The sequence below is a fragment of the Phodopus roborovskii genome, unplaced genomic scaffold, assembly GCF_943737965.1.
Source record: "Phodopus roborovskii unplaced genomic scaffold, PHOROB, whole genome shotgun sequence".
Taxonomy (NCBI): Eukaryota; Metazoa; Chordata; class Mammalia; order Rodentia; family Cricetidae; genus Phodopus; species Phodopus roborovskii.
The window spans coordinates 12,398,216-12,420,827 of record NW_026126585.1 but is presented as its reverse complement, the minus strand read 5'-3'; the positions used below and the strand labels follow the sequence as shown (position 1 = coordinate 12,420,827).

The following is a 22,612-nucleotide window of genomic DNA, read 5'->3' as shown; positions in this document are numbered from 1 at the left end:
ATTTGAAGCATTTTAGTTTTTGTTATACCGTAAGTGGCTTGCTTCATTCTATATGTCAGCATGCTCATCTGTTTCTTAACAGGTTGCTAATTTTCAGTAAAACTGCCTGGAAATTATGCTTGCCATAATTTCAAAGCAAAGATTTTGTTTTCCATAAGTGGATATTAGACATAAAGCAAAGGACAACCAGACTATAGGCCATAACCCCAGAGAACCTGGGTAATAAGAGGATCCAAAGAGACACATACATGAATCAGCCTAGGAGGGGAAAAAGACAAGCTCTCCTGAGTAAATTAGGAGCTTCAGGGTAGGGGTGAGGGTGGAAGGGGAGAGGGGAGGAGAGCAGTGGAGTGGGGAAAATGTATAGCTCAATTAAAAAAGAAAAACAAAAGCAAAGATTTTATTTGAGAAAAATACCTTCTACCCTTTGTTAGAAGCAGCAACTATTTCTGGATAAATTGAGCTGGGATGATTGCTTTGGGGGAAACTTAGGTTAACATTTGAAACACACACACACACACACACACACACACACACACACACACACACGTACATACGTACGTATATTTTCAAAACAGGGTTTCTCTGTGTATCTTTGGAAGCTGTCCTGCAACTTAAACTTATTCTGTATCCAGGCTGGCCTTGAACTCACAGAGATCCGACTGCCTCTACCTAAGTGCTAGGATTAAATGCATGTGCCACCACAGCCCAGCTTGGCTTGATCTTTCTATTTTTAAAATTGTTGAACAGAACGTAGATGACAAAGGATGGCACAATGGAGAAATGAGAAAGGGAAGGAAACTGTGACTAAATAATGTGGAATCCCTCAGCCAAGATCCTCTGCCTTGAGCTGTCCTTTGCCTCCTGCTGTAATGCAGTCATTTATGCTGTATTCATCCCTAAATATGTAATAATGTATATTATTATATGTATGTGTATTATTATATGTATATGTATAAATATGTAATAATTTTATATTTTAGGATACTGACCATTCTCATGTCCAGATAAAATGATTCTCTAGCTATCTTAAGACTCAATGTGATGTCACATAGGAATCCCTCCCCCGATATACATACATCCATTTATAGTGTATGTTTGTGTGTGTGCACGTACATGGACAAGACAACTTTGTGGAGTTGCATCTTCCTACCATGGGATTATCCACTGAGCCATCTTACCAGTCCTCATGTAGCAATTTTTATAAAAATCTTTTTCAGGTTCACAACTGAATTCGGGGCCTGCACATACATATCCTACTGAGGTACAATATCAGGATCTCAAGTACTTCCTCCTTGCTGAATATATAGTTACCCTGCAGCTAGATTAAAAAGATTTGAGTGCCTGATAACTCATTACCTGAAATTAATGTAATAATGCTTATCTATTTTTGCTATTAAAGAAATGTGTTTTTCTGAGTACTTGTGACACCCCCCCCCCAATACAGACATTATCAAAATGGAAAGACAGAGGTCTAAGACAGAGATGAAGTGTTAAATTCTGAGCAGTTTCTTAGATCAAAAATATGACTGGCTTTAAATTAATAAATTGTTACTTCAAATTAGTACACTATTTTTGTCTCTGTGTCAAACATAAAGATAATAAAATATTGGCCCAATTATGAAAGACCATTAAAAAAATGACAGTTTAAAATAAAAAGATTTGAGCTACTGGTGGTGGTGCATGCCTTTAATCCCAGCACTTGGGAGGAAGAAGCAGGCAGATCTCTGAGGTTGAGGCCAGCCTGGTCTACAGAGCAAGTTCCAGAAAATTCTGGAGAGAGAAACTCTGCCTTTAAAACACCAAAAACAAGAGTGGAATAGCTGGATCTTGAGGTAGACTGATTCCCATTGTCGTAAGAAACTGCCATACTGATTTCCAAAGTGGCTGCACAAGCTTGCACTCCCACCAGTAGTGGAGGAGTGTGCCCCTTTCTCTACATCCTCTCCAGCATAAACTGTCATTGGTGGTTTTGAGTTTAGCCATTCTGACAGGAGTAAGATGGCATCTCAGAATTGTTTTGATTTTTATTTACCTGATGGCTAAGGATGTTGAGCACATTGTCTTTCATCCATTTTAAATTCCTCTATTGAATTCTCTATTTAGTTCTGTACCCCACTTCTTAACTGGATTGCTTGGTGTTTTGGTAACTAGCTTCTTGAGTTCTTTTGTATTATTTTGGAAAGCAGTCCTCTGTCAGATGTGGGGTTGGAGACCTTTTCCCATTCTGTGGGCTGCCATTTTGCCTTGTTGACTATGTCCTTTGCCTTACAAACGTTTCTCAGTTTCAGGAGGTCCCACTTATTGTCGATCTCAGTGCCTGTGCTACTGGCGTCATGTTCAGGAAGTGATCTCCTGTACCAATTCATTCAAGGATATCTCCCACTTTCTTCTAAGAGGTTCAGTGTGGGTAGATTTATGTTGAGGTCTTTGATCCATTTGGACTTAAGTTTTGTGCATGGTGATAGATAAGGATCTATCCGAAATCTTCTACATGCCACCATCCAGTTATGCCAGCACCATTTGTTAAAGATGCTTTCATTTTTCCATTGTATAATTTTAGCTTCTTTGTAAAAAAAAAAAAAAAAAACCAGGTGTTCGTAGGTGTGTGAGTTAATATCAGGGTTTTCTATTTGATTCCATTGGTCAACAGTCTACCTCAAGATCCAGCAATTACACTCTTAGGCATATACCCAAAGGATGCACATTCATACAACAAGGACATCTGTTCAACTATGTTTATAGCAACATTGTTTGTAATAGCACCCACATAGAGGGGCTCACAACCATTAGAAATTCTAGTTTCAGGGGAATCTAACCCCTTCTTCTAGCCTCCAAAGACAGCAGGCACACATGCATGTGACACACTAATACAAACACCCATACACACAAAACAGAAATGAGTAACAACAAAAAAGTAGATTCTATTCTACAGAGAGAAAGTAGATGAGCATTGGAAGTTATAAACAGAATAATAGGACAGCTGAAAAGAAGAGAAACAGAAGGTCAATGCAACAAGAACAACAAAAAAGCAAGCAAAACAGGGTTTCCACCCTAGAAGATGAAGCAGAAGCCTAACCAACAAGTTAAGCCAAGGTAAAGCTTAGGCTTTAATGAGAAACAAGCTGTTATAAATACAGTTCTATTTTAGATATTTTATTAAAAACAAAAAGATTCAACTTTGCTCTTCAAAAGGTAAGGTGCAATAGCTAACCGGTATATAAAAATAAGATTGTTTTTAATTTAAATAAAAATTAATTTTAAAAAAGATGCAATAGTTAAATGTGGCTATACTTAAAGGGTATTAACTGCTCTGGTATGTGTAGGCGGGCAGTAAACAGTCAGTTCCCTACAGTGGTGTACATCATCTATGTGCACAATGTAATCATCTGTGTTTGGGAATAAATAATGTTACTGCCCAACAGTATTCGAAGTGCCTGGGTATATAATACTCAGGAGGCAGTATGAGTTAATTATACTGGGTCCTAGGAGAACAGTCTATAAAGAGAAATAACAAGGAGTTTTCAGATTGTGCTGCCCTGTGTACGGTCCAGGACCTTGCAGTTAGTGAAAGACTCACACAGCCACCCAGTACCGCAGAAACTACTCCTAATCCTCTTAAAATTACAAAGAAACTCTTTCACACTTGAATCTACCAAGGTACAAAACAATGGGGTGATTTTTCTCTCTCTAGGATAAACATGTTTCTATTAAATTGTTCAACCAATTATTTTTCCTTCCTCTGCAATCCTTCCTATTTCACCAAACATTTTCTACTGATAATTGAACATCTAATGTAGATTAACTTGAAGGAGAGTATACTGGTATGATAGGCTTTTTGTTTTTTAAACCAACTTCATACAAGCTAGGGCCATCTGGGAAGAGATTACAGCTCTTGGAAGACAGGCAGGAGGATCTCTGTGAGTTCGAGGCCAGTCTGGTCTACATTGGGAAATACAGGACAGATAGGGTTACATGGAGAGACTCTGTCTCAAAAGAAAAATCTTCACCAAATATCCTTACAAGTTTTGGGGATGATGGTCAAACACACTAGGAGATGATAGCAAGTATCTAGTAATCAATTTTGGAATAAGGGCTTATTCTATGTTAAAGTTCAGAAACTTTGCAAAGTTGGTACCATTCAAAGCTTGGGTGGCCTATGTGCCTCATCCCAACAAACCATTAGTCAACTATTATGAAAGATCAGGGGAATTTAATTTTAACCATCTCAAAATCAGTGTCCTGTTTTTCTTTAAAATTTACCTAATGTTTTCAATAATTCTCTCTTATAATATGGCTTCCAGACTTCCCTCAAGCCAGTCTGGTGACCAATTCTGTAGACCAACTTTGTTAGGTTATCCTTACACAGTTCTACTGATACTACTGTCCTAAACAATAACAAAACCACACAAATAAACCCAACTCAGTTTAAATGTGATCTTATTTTATACGGAATTGACAGCTTCTCAATGAATTGTTAATCAAGTATTTTTTATCACTAGTATAATTGTCTTTCTAAACTTAAATGTTTGTTTTATTATATCCTAGTTAATAACTGATTTTGAGCCTAGTGTTTTGTAGTAGTAATATTAATATTTTTTTCCTAGACTAACAAATTAAGGGAGATTCAAAAAGTGTCTTAGATAGTGAAGCTCCCAGGACATGTCATTTTCACCCAGAGGCACAGTACAATCACAGGTCAAATGGGACCAAGACTGAGCCACTAAAAAGGGTCTTTATAAATGGAGTATCCAACAACAGAACAGACCATCTTATAGACATGCGCAGTTTGAACATACAAGAGCCTGAGTTAGCTGAGACCAGCCATGTGCTAGTTAGGTTATGCACTGATGATAAACACCTAACCTTTACCAGATTAACCAGATTTGCCAGATTAACATATAGACTTCCATCTTGCCTACACACTACAGAAGGCTTTTTAGATTTTTTAAAGAATTTCTGAGCACACCATAAAACAATCACAGGAAGAACATGGCTCAGAAATGGACTTCCACATGATGACTCAGATCCAGGCTTATTCTATCTTCTAGTTCCTGGTGTCTTTCTCTAAGTTGGCTCTGCCATTTCAACACATAGCTTCTATGCAGTCCCCTATCCACAATCCAAAATGATTTACATGCTTCTACCAAACTGTAGTAGGGATGGGTATGTCTGATTTCAGGTGCTCACAAACCAGAAGAGCACTGAGTTTGGTATTGCATGTCTCGCCATGATTTATGTATTTTTATCTGTACTTAAATGTACAATTTTAAAGATCAAGTATAATTTTCATTTTAAGCAAAAATTTAATTACATAGTTTTAAAAATAAAATGGATCCAGAAAGTTAATATGTCAAAATATTAGCTGGTAGTCAAGAAAAAATAAAAGCTCTGAGTTATAACTAAAACAAAGGAATCTAACAATCACCTATAATATGTTTAAATTCTTTCATTTACAGCCTTCCATCTTGAGTATGTTACTACTGAACCATGAAGAGTTGAATTTTAAGAATTCTGTAATTTATAACAGACAGATCTTCAAGTCTTGAAGAGAAGTATGTATGTATGTGTGTGGATTTTGTAAATAAACCTTAAAACAATTTGCATGTCATCACTACAGAGAAAAACAGCTATTTAAGAAATCCCAACCATTCTCACGGAACTGATGCAGTACCATGGAAGAGATGTAGCTGAATTATACATGATAGTGAAGTACTTTCTACATTGCTCATCTGTATCTAATATGAATACTTTTTCTTTTCATTTAACATGTTTTATAACTTGGTCAAAAGATTTTATTTACAAAATATCAAGCATAAAACAATTAGATTAAAACCAAAAACCAAGTCAGCATACTGAGCCAATACTAACCTCTATGCAAACCAGTAAACCATATACATATGACAAGGAATATTTTAAAACCCCAAAATATTAACTTACAAAAAGCAAGTTACTTGTAATAGGTAAGAAAGACTTGGGGAAAACAACAACAACAAAAACCTTTTTAACAGTTCATATCTCATCAAAAAAAAAAAAAAAAAAAAAAAAAAAAAAGCCTCAAGCCTCGTTTACCTTAGGAAATACCCCAAATAGAGAAAGACATAAAGACATAAAAACCATACAAGTAGATTAATTTCCATATATAATATCCTAGCTATTAAGTAGAGTCTACTGCTATTATCATGAAAAGCTAAAATCAGGGTATGGCAGGGCATACTTCAAACATGCTTAGGGATAAACAGATTCTACAGCTAGCAGTTTAAAAGCTAACTAGAACAAAATCTAAAATGTAAAAACATGGGTAAATGAACGGAAGGGAACAAGTTACACACACACAAGCCAGCGTTATTCAGCCTATATAAAGCAGGAAATTATAATTTCTGCACTGATGAACCTTGAGGACATCACGGTATACAAATCAACAAGGGACAAACACACAAATACTGTATGGTTCCAATAATATGAGGTCCCCAGAGAAGTTAAATTCAGTGACAGAAAGCTGAACGATGGTTGTAAGGAATTAGGGAAGAGAAAATGAGAATTAGGTCCACAGGTTTATAAGACAAAAAGAATGAACAATGTTAGGGACTGGCTGCATACAATAGGAATACACTCAATAGTATGAATTAAACACTTAAAATAAATTAAGACGGTGTAAGGCAGTCTTTTATTTTTTAAAAAGAATTTAAATACTACTTTCCTATGTGAAGTCACATCGTTACCAAGAACATTATGAGGACACTTTTTTCCATATCCTCACTAACATGTGCCTAGGAGATGATATTTCAGTTTAGTGAGCCTTTTGAAAAGATTTATTTTTACTTTATATATATGAGCAATTCATCTGCATGTATGAACATGGCACCACGTATGTATCTGATACCCATGAAGGCCAGAAGACAGGGTTGGCTCTCCCAGACTGGAGTTACAGACAGTTGTGAGCTGCCACTTTGGTACTATGAAGTGAATTCAATTCAATTCTCTGTAAGAGCAGCAAATGCTATTATATGTAGCCTGCATCCCCCCTTTTTAAAGATTGTTATGTTACAGATTGCCTTCAAATAACCTTCCAGCCTCAGCCTCCTAGTGCTAGGATTAGTACATGTACCATTGTTCTTTTTATTTTAGTTTCAGTCTATATTTTACTGGCAATTAATCTTTTCATATGACTATTGGATATCTTCTCATGTAAAAAAATGTCTACTTGGGTCATCTGCCCATTTTTTAAGTTTTGTTTTTAACTGAATGTAAAGGTTCTTTACAAACTTTGAAATATTGGCCCTTTGACAAGAGTTACAAATTCTGTCTTCCCACAGGCCGCCTTTCCTTTTGGGCTTCCTTTGGTGTGCAGAGATTTTACTATTTGACATACTTCTTATTATTCCATTTTTACTTTTGTTGCCTGTTTTTTTTTTTTTTTTCCTTCTTCTTCTTCATATCCAGCAAAAAAATATTGAAGCACAAAGTTCTTCTAAGAACTTTATTTTAGGTCTTGGATTAAATTTGTAATTCATTTTGCCGGGTATTGGTGGTGCACACCTTTAATCCCAGCATTTGGGAGGCAGAAGCAGATCTCTGTGAGTTTGAAGCCACTCTGGTCAACAGAGCAAATTCCAGGACAGGCTCCAAAGCAATACAGAGAAACCCTGTCTTGCAAACAAAAACAAACAAAATAATAATAACAATAATAAAAATCTGTACTGCATTTTTAGTTAATTTTGTGCATTGTTCATACTTTTTCAAAAATCAGATAATCTATACATATGTTTTCACGATCACTGCAAGATATGAAAAAATCTAAGTGTCTATCAGTAATGAAAGGTAAGAAACTGCAATAGACAACCAACTTTTCATATCTAAGAATTATGTATCTATATCTATAGCTTCAACTGAGAATCAAAACCCAAGATAATTCTGAAAATCAAAGTATGTATCTCTCAGACATCTGTCAATGACATGTGAATGAATGGTATGTATGCATATATAATGGTGGCCACTAAGCATTTCAGAGCTCCTTCGTCATTCTCTAGGCCTCACAGAAGCAATGCTTATTTTGTGAGCTATCCATGTGGAATGAAGTGAGAATTTGGATGGTTGCAGTTACTCTAAATATATAAATTGTTTCCTGGTCATGACTCTCTAAACGGTACTGTTTAACAAGCACATAGACAATATTTGCACTGTAATAGGTGTCATAAGTGACATAGAGATTACTTAGGACGTGCATAATTTATATGCAAACAGAAGGAATTTGTAGGGCAACCATCGATTTGGGTATAGAGGGGTGCTTTTGGAACCGATCCTCCAACACATTCTGAAGGACAAGGGTATACACAACCATAAAAAGGAATCTTCTTCACCCCTTAAGGAAATCCTGCCATTTTCGATAAGTAACCTAAAGGGTATTACTGTAGCATGAACAATAAAAGCTGAAGATCAGAAAAGGAAAGCAGCCAAACCACTAGAGAGTTCTTACCTCCATCAAGGCTCAAACCAAATGAGTGGGGAGGGCGATCCTGCCCCCAGCGTGCCTGCAGACTGCAATGCTCTCCACCAAAACTCAGACTGCCCTGAGACTGCACTGAGCTCCTGCCTTGTATTCCTCTCTAGGGCTGGGATTGAAGGCATGTCATCCCAACTGGGATCCAAGGTGTGAGCTCTGCTCTTCTTTTAGACTGATTCACTCTCATGTAGTCCAGGGTGGCCTCAAACTCAGAGATCCATCTGCCTCTGTCTCCTGAGTGTCGGAATTAAAGGTGTAGTCACCACTGCCTGGCCTCTTTGGCTAACTAGTGGCTTAGCTCTGCACTCTGATCTTTAGGCAAGCTGTACGTTAGATTACTAACAGAATATCACTACATATTACTCTAAGGAAAATAAGCTGAACACAGAAAACAATAACAAACAAAACAAAAACTTGCATGGTCATGATTACATCTAAGGCTATAAAAATCAAAATCATAAAAACACAAAAGAATGGTGATTACAGAAGGCAAAGAGGCCAAAAAGTCAGGAAGATGGGAAGACACTAGGCTAAGGATGTAAAATTGCAGCTGCAAAATACGATGAAGTTCTAGATAACTAATATGCACCATGATGGCATAGTTAATGTACTATCTGAGTTAATATACTGAACCATAAAAAAGTAACTGTGAACAGATGGACACATACTTTTCTACAACTTAAATACATTCAAGTCTTAACATAAAAAATGGTTACATAATGGATAAAATGGTAAAGATGGTAAATCTCATTAGAAAATAAAAACTTTCCAACCATTCATAGTATCAAGATGTTCTTTCTTTAAGATTTAGGGCTGTGTACATTATGTGCATGTGTGTCCTTACCCACCCACCCTAACCTATATAGTAAGCAGAACAACCCGGGTACGTCTATATTAGTGCTGTGGTACAAGATGCTGGACTACTGTATATGAGAAAGGAATGATCTACATATAATAATACACACTCACAGAAGAGTTGGAATTAACCTTTATTCAGGGCTAGGATTAATAATACAAGGACCCTTTATCTCTTCTGTCTTTTGTTATGTCTACCACACATAACATTTTCTTACCAGAAATCTCAAAGGGAAAGATTGATAAGGTACAATGTAAAGGATGCTGGAACTTCAGAGGTCTCAGCTGAGCCACTTGCTGCTCTTGCAGAGCACTAAAGTCCCAGTATCCACACGCTGCCTCACAACCTTCTGTGACTCCGGTTTCAGGCCACCCAGCACTCAAGCCTTCTTCTGTCCTCCACAGACACCAGGCATTCAGGAAACACAACACATTTATTTTAAAAAAAAAAAAAAAAAACTTTTATCTTTTTATCTCCTTGAGGGAAAGCAACCTTTCTTCCATTTAAAAATTTGCTTTAGAAAGAAAAAGTACAATCTATCAATAAGGGTGGGAATAATAGATGGAAAAGGGATCACAAGTAGTCGTGTGGGCAAGCATTTTCTGTTGTCTATCACTCTGACATGTGGTCAGGAACTGACAAATTCTAGGGAAAATTGGGAAGTAAGTTTGAAAAAGAGAGGCATAAATTCACCTGAAATTGTGGAACAACACCCTCTTCCAATAGTTAGTTAGACAGTTATTTAAAACACACATGACTAAGTATCACTAATATCCCAGAAGAAACACAGTAAAGGGACCATGAGGGAATAATAAATTAAGGTCAAGGCAAATGAGGTAAACCTCTTATTTGAAAACCTTCTTATTTATTGAGGAAACTTTTATGTATGGCTCAACAGAGCAACTGTTTCTTCTACCAGTCTTTTGTTTCACGACCTATTATCCGTCTCACAATGCCTCCCAATCCTCCAGACTAGCCACCCTTTGCTTTTTGAGTATTTACTATTTCATGTGGACAATATGACATGTACTTATTTACTCACATTCTCTTATTTAAAGATTTATGCATTAAAAGACACTAGTACAAAATTTAGGTGGACGAATACCTCTTCCATAAAAATAGAAAATTTGAAAATAACACAATGTCAAAAACATTCTGTGGACAATTCGTGACACTTTTTTTCCCCTCAGATTAACAGCTGGTTAATCAGACTTTCTATCACTGTAACAAACACCTGAGAGAAACAACTTGAAAGGAAGAAATATTTCTTTTTGCTCAGAGTTTCAAAGGCTTCAGCCTGTGTTCAGCGGGCTCTATCACTAGACCTGTGTTGAGGCAGAACATGATGGAGGAGGGACATGGCATGGCAAAGATCTTACCTCAAGGCAACGGGAAACAGGTGAACAGGGAAAGATACATATTCCCAGCACACACCTCCCAGTGACCAACTTCCTCCAACCAAGTCCTTCCTACTTTCACCATCACCTGATAATGCTATCCTATTAAAAATTCATCAAGACATCCACCCCTTTTAGGTCAGAGCCCTCAGGGTCCAATCACTGCAAAAAAAAAAAAAAAAAAAAAAAAAAAAAAAAAAACAATCAGCAGCAGATAACCAAACCCATCCGATATGGGCATTTCATATTTAAACAACAGCATTCTGCCCCTGTTCCCCAAAGGCTCACCTCCATCTCATAATGCAAATGTACTCAATCTAGTTCCAAGAGTCCCTAAAGTCTTAACAGTTCCAGAATTCTGCAAAAGCCCCAAGCCTCTCCTGACTCACACAAACTGTTAGCTGTGAGCCTGTATGCAATTACAAAGTTAGTTATATATATTCCCAAGACAAAAATGGAACAGAGTAGACATTCCTATTCCAAAAAGGAGGGAATGCAACCAAAGTAAGACAAACATTATACCCAACAGTACACTGCCTGGGGGCCTGGGCACACTGTAATTCGATGTAAGCCCCGGAAGTCATGGGCAGCACTGCCCCTATGGCCTTCTAATGTAGCCAATATGGTATCTTTTGTGCGGTGGCTCTGCTCATATCCTATGGTTTTCCTCAACAACTGTCTTGACTTCCTGGCATCTCTTAAGGTCCTGGGCTTCCTACTGTATTTTTTGGTTTTTGTCCTCAGTTTCTTGCATTGCCTGCTCAGGGTCTACCTGCAGGAAGGAGTCTATGTTACACTGACTATCCACCAAAACCTTCATTTGAGACATGTGTGGAGGCCTCCGTGACACATTATTTTGTATCCTTCAGCAAAATCAGTATCATCTGGATGCTAATGTCTGCTGTAAATTCACGTGGTAGTCAAGTATCCTTGGACCAGAGTAGCAGATCCTCTGCCTGCATGGCTGAACACCAATAAATACTTTCATAGGTGGCACTGTGCCAGCAGATAGCCCCGGAACTCTCTCCTCAGATCAATCTTTTAAATGAGTTAAAACCTTTATGTCCTTGCTTGCCACGAGTCGGGTATGGCCAATTTCTAAGACGCTTTCAGTGAAATTTTCCTATTATACCAATGTCAAATACTTGGCTTTCCCCACACCCTTTGGTTTTTCAAGACAGGTTCTCTCTGTGTAACCCTAACCATCCTGGGACACACTCTGTAGACCAGGCTGGCCTCGAACTCAGAGATTCACCTGCCTCTGCCGCCCAAGTGCTGGGATTAAAGGTGTGCGCCACCATGGCCCAGCTTACTTGGCTTCTTTTAATGACTCTAATCTCTCTAATAACTAAGCTTTAATTGTCCACAACTTTAACTAACTGCACCTCCTTCCTAGCCAAACTCCCAAGTTTTCCAAATGGTTTTGTCCTTTTTTTTTTGGTTTTGTTTGTTTGTTTCTAAATTCAGACTATACATAATGCTTAAAAGCAGCAGCACTAACCACTTCTTTAATACTGATTTTCTGCTGTTAGTCAATCGTTGTGCTGCTGAGGTAAATACCCAAGAAAACAACTTGAGGAAAGAGATTTAGTTTGGCTTATAGTTTCCTAAGTTTTTGTCCATCTTTGTGGGGAGGGCATGGCAGAAGAGAGCAACTCACATCGAGGGAGGGAGGGAGAGGGAGGGAAGAGGTAAGGAATTCCATCTGAGGACCTATTCTACTAGACAGTGCCACCCACATTCAGTAATGGTCTTCCCCTCTTAATTCTTTCTAGAAATGTCCACACAGACATACTCAGAAGTATGACTTAATAATACTAATTCTAAGCATGTTTTAACCAAGTTGAGAACCAGTATTATCATAGGAGATATTTGATCTCTCTATCTAGATCCTACAAGCTATAATCTACATCTTGACCATGCTATCCATTAGAAGAAATCTTGGGGGGGGGGCTAGAAAGATGGCTCAGTGCTTAAGAACATAGGCTGCTCTTCTTGGATTTAATTCAGCACATGACCATCTCTAACTCCAGTCCCAGGGCATATAACAAGTGGTGCACAGACATATATGCAGGTAAAACATTTATGCATATAACATCAAATTAAAAAAATATTTTTTGTGGCTGTAGAGATGAATCAGCGGTAGAGCACTGGTTGATTTTCCAGAAAACCCAGGTTCAACTCCCAGCACCCACACGGCAGCTCACACCTGTCTGTAAACTTTAGTTCCAGGGCTTCTGACACCCTCATACAGACAGACATGCAGGCAAAATACCAACAAACATAAAATAAAAACAAATTGTATATTAAAAACTATTTTCAGCTGGGAGGTGGTGGTGCACACCTTTAATCCTAGCACTCAGGATGGAGAGGCGGGCAGATTTTTTGCACTCAGAAGCTCAAGATTAGCCTGGGCAATAATGGAACCCCATTTAAAAAGACCAAAAACAATGCTGAGGATCTAGCTCAGTGGTAGAGCACTTGCCACCATATGCACCCCTTTGGGTTGATCTCAAGCACCTCCACAAATAAATAAATAAAAGCAAGCCTTACTTCTCAAAAGTTAAATTTGTTTTTGTTTTTTTGTTTTTTGTTTTTTCTTTTTAAAGGTATTTGGAGACAGGGTTTCTCTGTGTAACAGTCCTGGCTGTCTTGGAACTCACTTTGCAGACCAGGCTGACCTTGAACTCACAAAGAGATCCACCTGCCTCTGCCTCTGCCTCTGCCTCCTGAGTGCTGGAGCCACCACACCAGGCTTAAATTCTTTTTTAAATAGCACAGTCTAGTTCACAAATTTTAAGAAACTCCTTATTTTATTTTTTAAGTCATTATAGTTACTTCAATAGTAAGGCCAAGTGATAAACTCCTGGTGACTTTTGTTGTTTTTAGCTGTGTTTAGACAGGCTCTTTCTATGCGGGCCCAGATTGGCCTCCAACTTGCAATCCACTTACTTCAGTTACCTGAGTCTTGGACAAGCACATCTCCAAACCCAGTTGATCAAGTTTTTGGAAGTTCCCAAATCTCTACCAACATCCTCCAAAACCAACTTTTAATTACCATAGCATCTAGAGCCAGTATTTTGGGCTTGATAAAGTAACTGGCACCAATAACCAGACTTACTTTCTCACACTCTTTGAGTTATGATTGATTGGTTAAAGTGTGAAGATTTTGCATTAGATCAAACATAAGAGACACGGTATGCTTTCACGATTATTGCAGTGTACACATTTGTGTTTTCATGTATGTGTACTCACACCGCCCCTTTATGAAGACACAGTCTTGCTGTATAGACCAGGCTTGCCCACAACTGTAAATCGCCAGGTGATAAAGAGTGCTGGGATTACAGAGCTGGCATTGCAGATAGTGACACACCCCTGTGGTTAGGTTTTCTTACTTCACAATCCTGAAAAATCTCTTCTATTGGGATTTGTAAATGTGTACAAATAAAACCTCTTTACTTAATAGCCTGAAATTATTTCTCGGTTATAGCATAAACAAGTTATGCTAATCTTGCTATTTTGCAATTACCAAAACTGAACAGCCCAGGGTCACTTATAATCTACTTGGGTTTTTGCTTTTTTGTCTGGTTGGTTGGTTTTTCAAGACAGGATTTCTCTGTATAGCCCTGGCTGACCTGGAATTCGATTTGTTGACCAGGCTGCCTATGAACTCACTTAGGTCTGCCTGCCTCTGCCGCCAGAGGGCTGGGACTAAAGCTGTGCACCACCATGCTCAGTTTATAATCAGTTAATACTAACACTAACAAATGAGCTGTCATTTTCTTACAAAATAAACATTTATCTTCAATGTAATACTGAGTGAAAATCTAAAGCTTAGTGAATCAGAAAATAAAATCCATTTTCAAGCCAGGTTAGCAATTATTTTTGACATGCCATTCAAATTAAAAAAGCAACAGAATCAGAAAGATACATTTCCTTGAACTCAACAAACAAACATCTTCCCCTCAAACCTCACAGTGTAACGAAATCACAATTACACACAACCTGGCTAAGTGTGAAACACCTATGTTCACATGCAAAACAGTGTGATTTAAGGCCTACTCCAGAAACACTCCTAATTGGTTATCAAATCAAAGATGAGTTTTTGATGCTGGCCCTCCCCTTTTTTGTATCGTTCTCAAAAGCAAAAACAAACAACCATTAACAACAACAACAAAACCAGGCTATTATATACTACATGTGGTGATCCTTTGTACATGGAAAATTTACGTCTACAATTTAAGTGGCCCTAAATAGCTATGGTTTTGGAGTATTCTAAGTGTTTTTCATAGTTCCATTTCCTACTTTGTCTTTTCCTGCTGCTAGTGTTCCTTTCCTCTTTATATTTTTTGTTTCTGAGATTGCAAGAGGAAAACTTAACTTACCTACCTAGTGAATCTCCTCAACCTAATACCATAATATTGGCTAGAAAAACATTTAATGATAGTTGTCAATTACTTTGCAGCACAACAGGTTTATTCTTTAAATAGTGAGTAAATCAGAAATTACCTCAGCTACCTAGTTATAAAAGAACTCTAAAATTTATATGATATGCCAGTTACTTGTTCAGGAGTAAGGTAATTATTTTCTTTTTTTTCTCTAGTGATGTGGAATGTCCTTCTGTATGATGAAATTATGTGTTGCTTTTACTTGTTGATGAATAAAGCAGCTTTGGCCTATGGTGGGGCAGAATATAGCTAGGCAGGAAATCCAAGCAGGGATACCGAGAGACGGAAGGGTGGAGTCAGGAAACAAGATGTAGAAAATGAAGTACCACCACAGCCAACTGGCAATACACAGATGAATAGAAATGGGGAAATTTATATGTAAAAGCTAGCTAATAATAAGCCCAAGCCATCAGTCAAACAATTATAATTAATATTAAGCCTCAGAGTGGTTATTTGGGAGCTGGTGGGCGGGAAACGTCCAGTTGTACTCTACCGTAAGTAATCTGAGTGACAGACACATGAGACAATGGGACCAGTTTTGAAGAATATCAATATTTAGCTTTATGCAACTGGTACTTCTAAGAATAGTGTCTGGAATAATAAAACATGAAATTTGGATCAGTGAGATGGCTTCACAGGTAAAGGTGTTTGCTGCCAAGTCTGTTAACCAGAGTTTTATCCCTAGGACCACTGTGTTGGAAAGATTCAGCTTCTGAAAGTTGTCCTGACCTGCATGCATCACTACAGAAAGAACCCTACCCACATACACAACAGCAATTCAAAACAACAACAAACAAACCATTAAGTGAATCCCTTGGGAGTTTAATTAATTTTGAAATACTCACTAGTAACCATGTCTCCACTATATTCTAGGGTAAAGAAAAGCACAGACTAATTCCTGAGATGATTTATACTTGGTAAGCTTATCAATAAAATCATGCAATAAACTATACAAAACATATAAAGAATTCTTAACAGATGGCCTATATTTAAAAAGATATGGTGCCTATAAAATTATGAGAACATATATATTTTAACTTTTAAATAACCATAGGCTCATAGGAAACTGAAAAAGTAGTATAGTAAAATCTAAAATGTACCATTCATTTAGCTTCCCCCAATACCATTACAGGAATATCTTTTTCTATCAAAGCTAAGATGTTGCTACTTATTTAGTTTATTTAGTTGATGCCACATAGTAAGCTTCAGAACCACAACTCCAAACCAGAAAAACAAAACAAAACCATACTCTAATCTGAGAATGTAGTCAGGTGCAATTTTTTATTAAATGTATAGGTTTATGTAGCCAATAATCACTACAATCAAGATACAGAGCTGTTTCATCACCACACCCATCCCCGTCCGGGGTTACCATTCTGCTTTTCCTTTCCAGTCATCATCATCCTAATTTTCTCATTTCAAGAATGTTACATAAGTGGAACCATATGGTATGCAGCTATTCAAGATTTTTGTTTTTTAAGTTACCATATTTTTCTCTGAGATATATCCAAGATGTTGCTGTACCAAAGGCTGCACCCTTTATTGCTGCATACTATCCCATGCATAGATGGGCTACATCAGTTTAACTTACTTAGTGAGAGGCATTTGAGGTTATATCCAGAAAACTGCAACCACCCAATTATTTCTTTTAAATTATATAATATGGAAGTTCCTTTTTCAAGATTTAAAAAAAAAAGGGAGGGAGGGGGGATTAACACTCATTTAAGCTATTTCTTACAGAAAGCTATACATGCAGAAAATTTTAACTTCACATTAAAACTTTTCATTTTATTTGTTTGTATTCTAAATTGTCCCTTAGAAAGATGACCACTAATGCATCAAGAAGAATCTGAAGTTAAATAAACTTCTACCTCAAATTGCAAGGTGACATCTGAGTGTAGTATGGAGCCCATTTCATGTAGAAGACAGGTTAGTAAAGCTAACAGCACAACTAGTCTAAAAAGGCAGCTTCAATCTATCACTCAGTAAACTAAAACTGGCAGAAGTCAAATGGTAGGATTTTCCTGCATCAGACATCAGATAATTGCCTATCTAGGTCAGGAATACAAACAAATAATTCCTCGATTTACTTTCTTTTGGAAGGAAATTACAAGTTGTAAATGACATTGTGAAGATGACCAAAGAGCTACCCTTTAAAAATGGTAAGTGATCTAGTATTTACATAATGAGAGGCTCAAAACATATACTTTGTCCAGAGAAGTAAGCTTACAGTAAAAATTAGGAGTCAAAGGGCGGGCAAGAAGGTCAGCACTGGCTACTCTATCAGAGAAACTAGGTTCAATTCCCAGCACCCCATGGCAACTTTCAACAGTTTATAACTCAAATTCCAGATGATCCGATGATCCCCTCTTCTAACCTCTGAGGGTACCAGGCATACTTGAGGTACACAGACATACACCTAAAGTAATAGTAAATAATTGTTTTAAAGGCTCAAACCTACCAACTTACAAATTGAAGAACAAAAGAAAACAAGAAATGTTAATTTCTGTGAAGACTAACAACAGGTAAACGCAAAATACTGTAAAAAATCATATTGCTGGGAAATTCAAGGAGAGAACTACCTTTGAGCCATGATTTAGTATCTTATTTCCCCTTGTCCATCAGTGACTAAGTAAACTACATTTTGGAGATTACACATATTCATATGTAGGCTGACATCAGATACAAGCAATTTTGTTTAATTTGACCCTTATACGAGGACCAAAGTTAATTTGATAGAAATTTTATTTATGTTATTTGATGCACGGTACATGTTTGTATTACTAATAAAGATTACAGTGATTCTCAAGGATTAAGTGAAAGGCAATTTAATATATTTTTTAAGTTTAGTATTATACTGAAAAAAACTGACACATTTTTTTCTTTCATCTGCCATGTCAATTTAGTTACCTAAAGCTGTAAATACATTATTCTTCCTGCAGGTAAGAGTGAATATAGAAACAAGAGCATTGGTTCTGTGGTTTTGCAACAAGAACAATCTGAAATTTTCATTCCTACTTGTAACCACCCCTCTATCACATGACTCCTGGATATTTTTACAATAGCTCACAGAAATTGTTAGCAAGAAAGTTTTCTATTCAAGTAGGAAAAATGTATTATAGACCCAATAATCTTTAGCATGATTTGTATAACATTAAAAAAAAAAAACTTTATCAACTCTTACTACACTTCTTTACTTCTGAGAATTAAAGCTTAATATTAACCCAAATGACTATAATTGGATTCTCTCCCCCTTACCCCCTAAACAGGGTTTCTTTGTGTAGCCCTAGCTGTCCTGGAACTGGATCTGTATGTAAACCAGGATGGAATTGAACTCAGAGGTCCACCTGCCTCTGCCCCCTAGCGCTGGGATTAAAGACTTGTACCACCACCGACCAGCTATAATTGGTTATTTTAAAATACCAATTTAAAAGAAAATGTCTTTCTGTGAGTGGCGGTGGCGTGTGCCTTGAATCCCAGCACTCGGGAGGAAGAGGCAGGTGGATCTCTGTGAGCTATACTGAGAGTTCTAGGACAGCCTCCAAAGCTCCAGAGAAACCTTGTTAAAAAAAAAAAAAAAAAAAAGAAAATTTCTTTCGTTGCTTGGTAAGTTCTCTTAGAGAAACAACCAAGTGCAGTTAGCTCGATAAAGAAAATTTCTTTTGTTACTTGGTAAGTCCCCTCAGAGAAGCATCCGAGTGCCATTTGTTCAGATGTTGTCAACCTTGCTATCATTGTCACAAAACTTCATAATACTCCTGTCTGCATGCTCAAGTTAAATGGCCCCAACTACACGAACTCCAATGACACCTTTATGTGTGAAAACCCACTATATTTTCAAAATTGCTTGGGAAGGGAAAAGAACATGTTATTTCAAAGAAAAGAAACATTCAGGGACTGCTAAATAATGGGTCAAAACTAAAGAGAAGATTTAGATTATTGGTAGAGTACTTGATAGCAAGTGTGAGGTTAGAGGTTCAATCCCCAGCACTATGGATAACAACAACAAAACACCCAAAGCAAAACGAAAACAAACCAACAACCCTGAAGAGCATAAATCAACAGTCTGATATGGTCCCATAAATTCAAATAACTTGCTTAAATTTAACTTTGTATCACAGAATCTGTGATACACAGAACCTTCTCTGGTAGCTCAATGACTAGGAGGGCAACTTGTAAACTAGACCTTGACACACATTAACTAAGTAAAGTCAGAAGATATTACAACACTTTACTACCACAATACAAAGTAAATTATTGTTATAGGTAATCTATTTGAAATAGATCCTAAATACAAAAATCTTAAACAAAAGGGAAAAAAAATAGTATAAATTCTCTTAGGTACCCAATGACCAATTTCTCATGTAGTTTCTGCTAAATAAAGAAATAAATAAAAAGGCACTGGGCAGGGAATGGTGGCTCAACCTTTTGATCCCAGCTCTTGGGAGGCAGAGGCAGGCAGATCTCTGAGTTCAAGGCCAGCCTGGTCTACAAAGGTAATTCCAGCACAAGCTCAAAAGCTACATTAAACCCTGTTTCCAAAAAAAAAAAAAATAAATAAAATAAAATAAAATATATATATATATATACATATATATAATATATATATATCAAAATAAGTAAGTAAATAAATAAAAAACAATATGGCTAGAGGCCAGCAAGATGGCTTAGTGCATATGGGCACTCGGCCTTCAAATCTGACTGACTCAGTTCAATCCCCCAAACCAACATGACATAAGAAGAGAAGACTTCTGCAAATTTTAACACTGTCCTCTAACCTCCCAAAATGTGTGCCATGGGACTTGTATGGGCCACCCCCCCACACTTAAATAAATGTAATAAACAAAAAAATAGATATAAGCTATTATTTTAAACCACTGTGTAGATGAATACTCAGCAGCAGAAGAGATTTTGAGGCAACGATACCCTGTGCACATGAACAACACATTCATTCACTAAATATAAAAATAAAGGAGAAAACATACATTAAATTGAATGTAACAAAGTAGATACATATGAGAGACAATCTTAGCAGCCTCACATATTCTCCATCTGGGCCTCCCCGCAGACTGAGCGTTACCCTCCCCATTACACAGATGAGGAGACCCACCAGAGCTTCACAAAGGAAACCACTAGAATGGACTGCAGTCTCCTGTGTTTCACCAGTCCTCTGCTAAGAATTCACGAGACCTAAAAATACTGCAGAACTCACTAATTAATTATCAAATTTCTGGAAATATGCTAGGCAACATATGCTAGAAGAACTTCATGGAAGAGCTAAGGGAACTTATCTTCCAAAGCTAAGTCAAATTAAAAAACAAAAAATGAAACCCATATAACCGGATTCCTTCTTGATCCAAATGAATGGATCTATTTCACTTTGGTATCTACTTGCATCATTTTGAAAATTTGGCAGATTTCTCAAACTTCTAGGAAGAAGAAATCTTCTACCAAAGAGCAGACTCTTTTTAGAACAAATGTTTACCATGGAAAACTAGTAAATCTTAGAAATGAGGTGGTCTGTAGCCATGTCTATTATAGATTATCAGATCCATTAAAGTCATATTTTTCTAGACCAAAAAAGCAGAGTAGAACTTGGAAAAATGGACACACTATCAAAACCTGACGCAATTATAGGAAAATTCCCTAAAATATAGCTAAATAACTTTGAGAATGATGGCTCAGTCCAATGTGTAGCTACACAAACCTTACTGATTCAAGTATCACAAAAAGGGACTTCCAGTTTGACTTTAGCCATCTTGTTATGACTCAATGCTCTTGAAATCTATTACATTTAAATTTAAGGAGTTTCTTTAGCTGGTTGGTGGTCGCAAGCACCTTTAAGCCCAGCATTTGGGAGGCAGAGGCAGGTGAATCTCTGTGAGTTCAAGGCCAGCCTGATCTACACAGTGAGTTCCAGGACAGCCAGGGCTATACACAGAGAAACCCTGACTTGAACACCCCTGTCTCCCCAAAAGAAGGAGGGTGGAATTTTTAAACTCACCCAGGGGAACTATAACCTTAGGGGAGAGATATCCGTGTTGGTGTGTATTCATTCATGCTGGAAATTCTTTTTTTTTTTTTTTTAACTCTTAAAAATTCAACTTATTTAGTGAAGAAACCTCTTGATCTCTAGTATAGGAGACTTGCTATCTGAGGACCCAATTCACAAGGGTCACAACAGTCAGGCCCAATTTGTTTATCTATAAAAGCAAGTTCAAACAACGGTGACACTCTCTTGCACGCAATACCCACAAAAAAAGAAGAAAGGAAGGGGAAGGAAAAAAAAAAAGGAGAAGAAAAGCAAAAGCTTCCCAACACACAGGGATGCAAAGGGATGAGAGGGGCGAGCATCATCATAACGCCCCTGAGGCCATGGGCGAGCAAGGCTCTGACAGTCATTCAACTTTCCTGCGAATTTCTCCGCTATGTGTTTTTCGTAGCAGTACAGGCACGACGTGCCATTCCCTCTTCGGGGTGTGTGTGTGTGTGTGTGTGTCTGTGTGACAATTCCCCGGAGCGGGGCCAGCAGCCCTGGGCATCTGCGCCGGGCCCCGGAAAACAGCTCCGCGAACGGCCCCTGCCTGCTGCAGGCCGGCCTGGCAGTGGCTGCTTGTCCCCTCGGTCGTCCCCGGATCTCCAGGGCTCACAAGAGCAGCAGCTGCATCGGGGACGCTCGGGGAACCTGTCCCCAGTTGCCCCGCTAGGCCTCAGGGGGCCGGCGCTGCACATGGCCCCCGGCGAGGCTGCGGGCACGGCGCGGTGGAAGCGGCGGCCGGGCGGCCGGGCTCGCCTCCGAACCCCACGGCCCCGGGCGGGCTGGCGGGCAGGCGGGGAGGGACGCTGTCTCCCTCCTCAGCGCGTCCTCCCCGGCTGCCTCACTCTCCCGCTCCGTTAGCGCTACCGGTCGGCGGGCGGGCGGGCGGGCGGGCGGGCGGGGGAGGGGAGCGGGCGCGTTATTCCCGGGACGCCGCGGGGGAGGGGACGGCATCGCTTACCCGCGTTACTGAGGAGAAGGAGCAGGAGGCGGCGGCGTGAGCGCGGCGCGGCGGGGCGACGGCGGGGCCGGCTGGTTGCAAGGAAGAGTCTCACGGAAGGGAATTAACCCCATCACCAGCCCGGACACCGGCTCCAGCGGCAGCCGCGGCGGCAGGATCCCGCCCCTTCCCACCACGCACTAGTCCCGCCTCTCCGGTCGCGTTGACGGGTAGCCGGCTCCCTCATACGCTAGACGAACGCGGAGGGACATAAAGGTTATCCAATCGGCACGTAGAATAGACTTTAGCTCCACCTCCCACCACTGCGGGGCCGCGGTGGAACTGGGCTAAATCTATCTCCACCCCCAAAGGAGAAAGAGCCAATCCCTGGCAAGCGATCGTCCTTGAAGGACGCGAAAGACAGCCAATGG

The 22,612-nt window shown here is 38.7% G+C and overlaps 1 protein-coding gene across 4 annotated transcripts in view; it reads right to left on the bottom strand.

The window, feature by feature from the left end:
- The window catches only part of R3hdm1 (R3H domain containing 1), a 96,937-nt gene extending 74,548 nt beyond the window's left edge, over positions 1-22,389 (bottom strand). For all 4 annotated transcript variants that reach the window (XM_051204131.1, XM_051204135.1, XM_051204133.1 and 1 more), the window contains exon 1: positions 22,203-22,389. The gene's annotated coding sequence lies outside the window, so the exon portion shown is untranslated. The remainder of the gene's footprint in view (positions 1-22,202) is intronic.
- Positions 22,390-22,612: the final 223 nt, after the last annotated feature.